The following is a 7,232-nucleotide window of genomic DNA, read 5'->3' on the forward strand; positions in this document are numbered from 1 at the left end:
GACCTTTTTAGTGTGTGAAGTTTTGCAAAATCTGCCCTGCTCAAGTGGATAGAACTCTGTGGTAGAGGGAGACTAATTTGCCTTTGGCAAATCCCTTAATTTCTCTGAGCCCAAATTTCCTCTTCTATAAAGTAACATGTAGTGGGTTGAATGCGGGCCCCAAAAAGATATGTCCATGTCCTAACCCCCAGGACCTGTGAATGTGACCTTATTTGGAAAAAGGGTCTTCACCTTTGTAATGTAATTAAGTTAAGAATCTCAAGATAGACTCATCCTGGATTATCTAGGTGAGCCCTAAATCCAATCATAAATGCTATGAGTTGAATTGTGTCCCCCAAAGTTTCATGTATTAGAAACTTAATCCCCACTGTAACAATGCTGAGGGTGGGAAATCCTATTATGGTAATTGAAAGGTGGGGCCCTGAAGAGGTGATAAGATTGTGAGGGCTATACTCTTGTGAATGGATTGATCCATTCATGGAGTAATGGGCATGGTTCTGATGGCTTTAAAAGGAGAGCAAATGAGGTTACTCTCTCTCCCTTGCTCAGCCATTCCCACCATGTGACACCCTGCATTGCTGTGGAGAGTCACCATCAAAGAAGGCTCTCTCTAGATGTGTTCCCTGGACTTTGTACTTCCCAGCCTCTGGAACTATAAAGAATAAATTTTATTTCTTTATAAATTACCCAGTTTCAGGTACTTTTTTATAAGCAATAGAAACAGACTAATACAACAAGTGTCCTTATAAAAAAGGCCATGTGATGACAGAAGCAAAAATTGAAATCATGCAGCCACAAGCCAAAGAATCCTTGCCCAGCAACACCAGAAGCTTGAACAGGCAAGGAAGGATTCTCCCCTAGAGCCTTTGGTGGGTGGCAGTGTGTCCTCACTGATATCTTGATTTTGGACTTCTGGCCTCCAGAACTATGAAAGAATAAATTTCTGTTGCTTTAAGCCACTAGTGTGGTAATTTGTTATGACAGTCTCAGTAAACTAGCACATAATACAATCATCATCATCATCATACCAGAAACTTTTTAAGAGAAAAGGGAAGGAAATCATAGTCTCTACTTTCCAAAGTTTGAAGGTAGGAAACTTGGTAGAGAGGGCTATGGGCGAAATGGCTGGCAAGTCCACAAGGGAATTCACTAGGAAAAAAGGGGATATCTAGGCTGCTGACCAAAGCTCAACACAAGTTTGGCTAAAGTGGATTAGTTTTAGCACAGGAAGTGTTGGAGAATTAAAGCTCTCATGTCTTGCCACACTGGCCAAATATCCTAGGCAGCAGTAACTACTAGCATGTGAGTGTGAACTGAGAGTCATAACCTTGGAATCTAAATGTGGGGCGTCACTCAGGCTTATTGGGCTTATGCAGGGACTTGGACCAGCAAGCAGTCACTTCAGAGGAAACATGTATCCATGGAACCATGTTGGACCAGGATTTAACAGCCATACCATATGGTATGGAGACACATCTAGCCATGCACTGTTAGAGAGACTTTATAACTGTCTCTGTTCCTGACTCCTGGAAGTAGGACTGCCCCAGTCCTTTGAGTAAGGGGTTTGAGTAAGCCCCTAGGATTCTTTGAAAATGGGATCAGGGCAATCAAAGCCTTCCAAAGGAAATACTAGACTTAAGCTGCACTAGAACAGAAGGTAAGAGAGTGCTGTATTTGTTAAACTGGAGGTAGGGAGAGAGAAAGAGAGGATTTACATCTTAATTTGATGAAAAGAAACTCAGGGCAAGATTCAGTGCAGGTGAAAGCAGATTAGTATTGATGTCAGTACTTGAGGGCTACAGTATGTTTCCTCCAGGAACTCAGAAATTAACCTTTCCCCCACCTCTTAAAATAAGCTGCAAACTCATGATTAATAATAGCATCAATATGCAGTCACCACAGAGTCACAGGCTTGACAATTATCTGACTTTCTCCAGTAACCTATCTAAAAAAGAAAAATGCATCGCTCGGGAGAAGTAAATCATCTGTGGAAGCAGAGTAAGAGGAACAACCTAAAGCAAACACACAGATTGAAGAGAGGGCAATTTAGCCATTGAACAGTAGAGTATTTCCAGTTCCAGTGGTCAGAATGTCCTCAGTGTGGAGATGCAGGGAGTTGCAGCCCACAGACCTTGGATCTGTCTGGTTTTACTGCTCACATTATCTCTGTTAATCTGATATCCTTAAACATTCCTTTCACCCACCTCAAACTGGCAGGTTACAGGTCCAATTTGTCCGCAGAGAAGTTTTATTGGGCCAGAGCCCCTACACTGTTGATCTACAGTGTGTGGAGGTGTGTGTTGGGGTTCAATATTTGTTTTTTGAATCAACATTTTAAAATTATTTTTATAAAAGTAATACATGTACCTGGTAAAAAACATTTTTTTCCAAAACCTCACCTAAGGATAAAAATGTGAAAAGTTCCTAGATCACTGCCTTATTTCCCATACCTTCTTTCCAATGGTAACTACAGTTAAGCTAGTTTGTTCTTGTATGTATGTATAGCTTTCCAAACATTTTCTCTTTCTTTTTATTTTTAATGTAACATTTTTGAATAGGCTATCCATTTTCTCATTTTAAATTTCAAAAGGTACAAAATGGTGTACTGTGAAAATTGTTACTGTTTTAGTCCGTTTTGTGTTGCTATAACAGAAATACCTGAGACTGGGTAATTTATAAGGAAAAGAGGTTTATTTGGCTTATGATTCTGGGACAGCTGCATCTGGCACAGGCCTCAGGCTGCTTCTACTCATGGCAGAAAAGAGGCAGGCAGCCGGTGGGTACAAGCAGATCACATGGCAAGAGGAAGCAAGAGAGAGAGAGAAGGTGCCAGGGTCTTTTTAAGCAAAGAGCTCTCGCGGGAACTAATAGAGTGAGAACTCACTCACTACCCCTCCTCCCCCAGGGAGAGCATTAATCCATTCATGAGGGATCTGCCATGACTCAGTCAGTTTCCAACACTGTCACATTGGAGATCAAATTTCCACGAGTCTTGGAGTGGACAACACATCCAAACTCCATCAGTTACCCTGCCCCCTTCAGCCTTCCATTTTCCCTCTTCAGAGACAACCATTGTTGGCAATTTCTTGTGTATCTTTCCAGTGATATTTTAGGTCTATGTAAGGAAAAAATGTATACTGTTGCCATTATTTACACAAATAATACCATGCTATATACCATGTTATGCACCTGAAGATCATTCCATATCAATACACAAAGAGCTTCCTTGGCTTTTTTTTTTAAAACATAGGTGAAGAGTATTTCATTATTTGGATATGCCATAATTTAACCATCCCTGCTAATAGAAATTTGCATTGTTTCCTAATCTTTTGCTTTTTCTAACAGCATTGTAGAAGATAATTCAGCACTTATATCATTTCAAAGGTATGCAAATTCACAGGTATGCAATTTAAAAGGTATGTAGCTTAATTCCTAGAAGTTGAATTATTGCTAATTTAAAGAGCAGTGCAAAATTTATAAAAATTTTGAATTTTGTTGCAAACATTTAAAATTCAGAAGCTTTCATACAAAATATGGATTTTAAGTTCAAATGAAAAATGGGAAGTTCTTTTTTTTTTTAAAAAAACATGACCAGTAAGGGGATCTCAACCCTTGACTTGGTGTTGTCAGCACCATGCTCTCTGAAGTGAGCTAACTGGCCATCCCTATATAGGGATCCGAACACGTGGCCTTGGTGTTATCAGCACTGCACTCTCCCAAGTGAGCCATGGGCCAGCGCTGAAAAATGGGAAGTTCTATCAATCTATTGCAAAGGACAAAAATTAGCTGGAGCTAAGTAGCAACTGTTCCTTGTAGGTGAGATGCACTTCCCAGGTAGCCACAGTCCTCACCCGCCCCACTTTGCTCCTTTACATTAATCCCCTTGTGCCTGCAAACCTTTGAGTTTTCAATCCCTGAAAACTTTTTTTGATTCTGAGATCATTCAAGAACCTTTGGATTATGATCTAATCTTTCTTGAGTCTGTCTGTAGGAAAAGGATCATTTGACATTCCAAGGTTTTGACCCCTGGGCTATGATTTCTCGCAGTCAAGTATTAGGTAGTGTGTGGTTTTGGTTTTCCAACGTATAAATGGATTACAGGAGTGAATGTGCTTAGCACACCAACATGAGTATTCCAGTTGGTGAACCAGTTATTTATTACTTTATATTGATAATGGCAAAAAACTGTCCACTACGATAATGTGTAAATTTTGATAATGTGAGTCATTTATGTCAGGGTCTGATCACCTCTGACAAGAGTTAGTCTTCAGACCTTAGAAACAGAAAGCTAGGCTGGCTGTTTACTTCAGTTGGTTAGATAACAGCCTTGTAAAACCAAGGTCAAGGGTTTGGATCCCTGTATTGGCCAGCCACCGAAAACAAAAAGAAACAAACAGAAGGCTAGAATTTGGCTTCTTAATTATTAAAGCCCTACCCTATGAAAACTACACAGTTCAAACCTGCCTTTCCTACTTCTCAAATTTTAGTGAATAAGTTACCTAGAGGTCTTATTAAAATTCAGGTTCTGATTCAGTATATCTTGAGCAGTACCAGAGATTTAAAATTTCTTTTTTTTTTTTTTAAGGATGACTGGTAAGAGGATCTTAACCCTTGACTTGGTGATGTCAGCACCATGCTTACCCAGTGAGCTAACCAGCCATCACTATATGGGATCCGAACCCATGGCCTTGGTGTCATCAGCACCACACTCTCCCAAGTGAGCCACGGGCCAGCCTGAGATTTAGAATTTCTAACTTTCAAGCTATGGCTAGGGCTCACAGACCCTTCAAGCCCATTGTACAGACTGGGTCACAAACCCCTCACATGCAGGTCCACAAGCTAGATGATAGGAACAGATCCTGAGAGCCATGGGTAGAAAATTAATAGGCTTTATTCAGAGCAAGGAGCAGCTGCCCTAGTGGCCTCCCGGAGCCTTCTGAGGAGCAGGCAACAGGCACCATGTAGCAGAGCTGTTAGTCTTTTATACTTAAGTCCATAACCCAGGACACCTGGGTGCCCATACACAATTACATTAGATTGGGCGCATGTAGATATTTACATCAAATCCTCGGCAAGATTCTGAACTTCTGAGGGGCCTTGAACATTTTCCTGTAGTTTCCCTACACTAACAAGCTCCCTGATTGAATAGCAAGGCCTTAGAAGGTATTTCTTGAGTCTCTCTGCTGATTTCTACAGGAGTGACCACTTCAGCCTTCTCAGGGCAATGAAGAAATCAGACTGGAATATAGCACTCCAAAATAGCATCTAGTTTCTCTTCAACATTCCTCATTCCTCTACCCACCCAACCCCACTAGAAATCTGAAAGAACCTAACTAATAGAAATATAACTCAACCACAGCAGAGCAAATATTTCCCCTCATTTATCATACATTATGGAGCATCACATGCAGGGAGCAGTGTATCAGTTGCTAGGAGAAACAAATATGATTAAAACAGGATCTCAGCCTTGAGCTGTTCACAAACCAGCAGAGGAAACAGAGACGTACGCTAACTCACAAGTGGAATGAACTAACGTAATGAAAACATAAAGGCAGAAGTTAATTCTTCAGGGCATAAGTGATGGTCTAGGACAGTGATTCTTAAACTCTGGTCCCGGGACCAGTAGCACAGGCATCTTCTGGGAAGATGTTAGGCATGCAAATTCCCAGACTCCACCCAAACCCATATCAGCAGTGGCGGTGGGGCAGCAATCTGTGTTTTTTGTTTTGTTTTGTTTTGTGGCTGGCTGGTATGGGGATCCTTGGTGGTATAACACCATGCACTAACCAACTGAAGCAATCTGTGTTTTAACAAGCCCTCCAGGTGATTCTGATAGAAGCTAAAGTTTGTCAACAGCTAGTCTAGAAAAACTTCACAGAGAAGACATTTGACTTGGACCTTAGAGAATTAATATTTTACTAGACAGAGAAAAAGAAGGGACATTCTAAGAGATAGACGATGGTGAATAAATGTGTGGCGATGCAAAAGTGAAATGTATAAACATGTTGTGGAAACGGCACATAATCGAGTGTGAAGAGAAGGATGAGAAATATGGCCAGAGAGGTAAATTGGGGACAAATTATGAAGAGCCTCAAATTGTATGCTATGAATTGTATGTTTATTTTATAGACATATAAAGACACAACAGTTTTAAGGCAAGGTTGTGTGACATGATCAGAACTGAACTTTAGAACCACATGTAGGACTGATCTACAATAAGCCCTACCAATTTGGGGCCTATTTTGTCCTGGTAAGTAATAAAAGCTCAACAAAGGTAGTACAATAGGGAAAAAAAAAAAAGAGAGAGGAAAGATATAATAAGCATTTCCAAATTAGGATAAACAAGCTATACTGAATAATGGTTCAAGACCACCAGCTGTACAGCTAAACTGCCTGGCTCTACCACTTTTTAGCTGTGTGGCTTTGGGGAATTTATGTAATTCTGCACCTCGGTTTCCTCATCTATAAAAAAGAGACTAATAATAATTCTTACCTTATAGGATTATTGTGAGGATTAAACGAATTAATAACTGTAAAGTGCTTAGAACAGTGCCTTTTAGTGGTAAGCACCCAATAAATATTGTGTGTGTGTGTGTTTATAGGAGGTAATAGGTTTTAAATTTCTAGCTCAGGTTAGATGATACCATGATGAGATGAGTTTGGAACATGCTAAACTTCAGATATCTAGAGGAACCCTTCACTTCTCTATACCTCAATTCCTGATGTCTTAACAATTGGAAATAGGTACTTAGCGTGGTCCCAGGAAACTGATGGGCAGGTGAAATGAGCACAGGTGAAAATGTGGTCAGCAGGAGAGGATTTCAAGAACTTGATGGTCCTGGCTGCTTGGGCCCTGTTTCCAGCCTTACATACAGGTTCAGGTTCTGTTTAATACTTTGTTATTAAACTAGGTGCTTAGATTGAACAGGTAGCACATTTAGTGTAAAAACAGCTGAACAAATCAAAGCAATGCTGAGATACTGATAGTCAATAGTGCTGGTTCATCAAATACATCAGGTTCTGGAAGGAAGGTCTTCCAGAGATAAAACATGACTGCTCTTCCAGGCCCCCTTGTGATTGGGTGGCCTTGTGATTCACTCAGGCCACTGAGTTGTAAATGAAAGTGACCTGAGTCACTTTGTGTGAGCCCCTCTAGCATTCTCTATCTCTGGCTTGACTACTCATCAGTCTGGGCTCTGGAGTAGCTATCACGAACAGAGTTCCACTGTCAA

Source organism: Cynocephalus volans, chromosome 8 (assembly GCF_027409185.1).
Source record: "Cynocephalus volans isolate mCynVol1 chromosome 8, mCynVol1.pri, whole genome shotgun sequence".
In the NCBI taxonomy this organism is placed as follows: domain Eukaryota; kingdom Metazoa; phylum Chordata; class Mammalia; order Dermoptera; family Cynocephalidae; genus Cynocephalus; species Cynocephalus volans.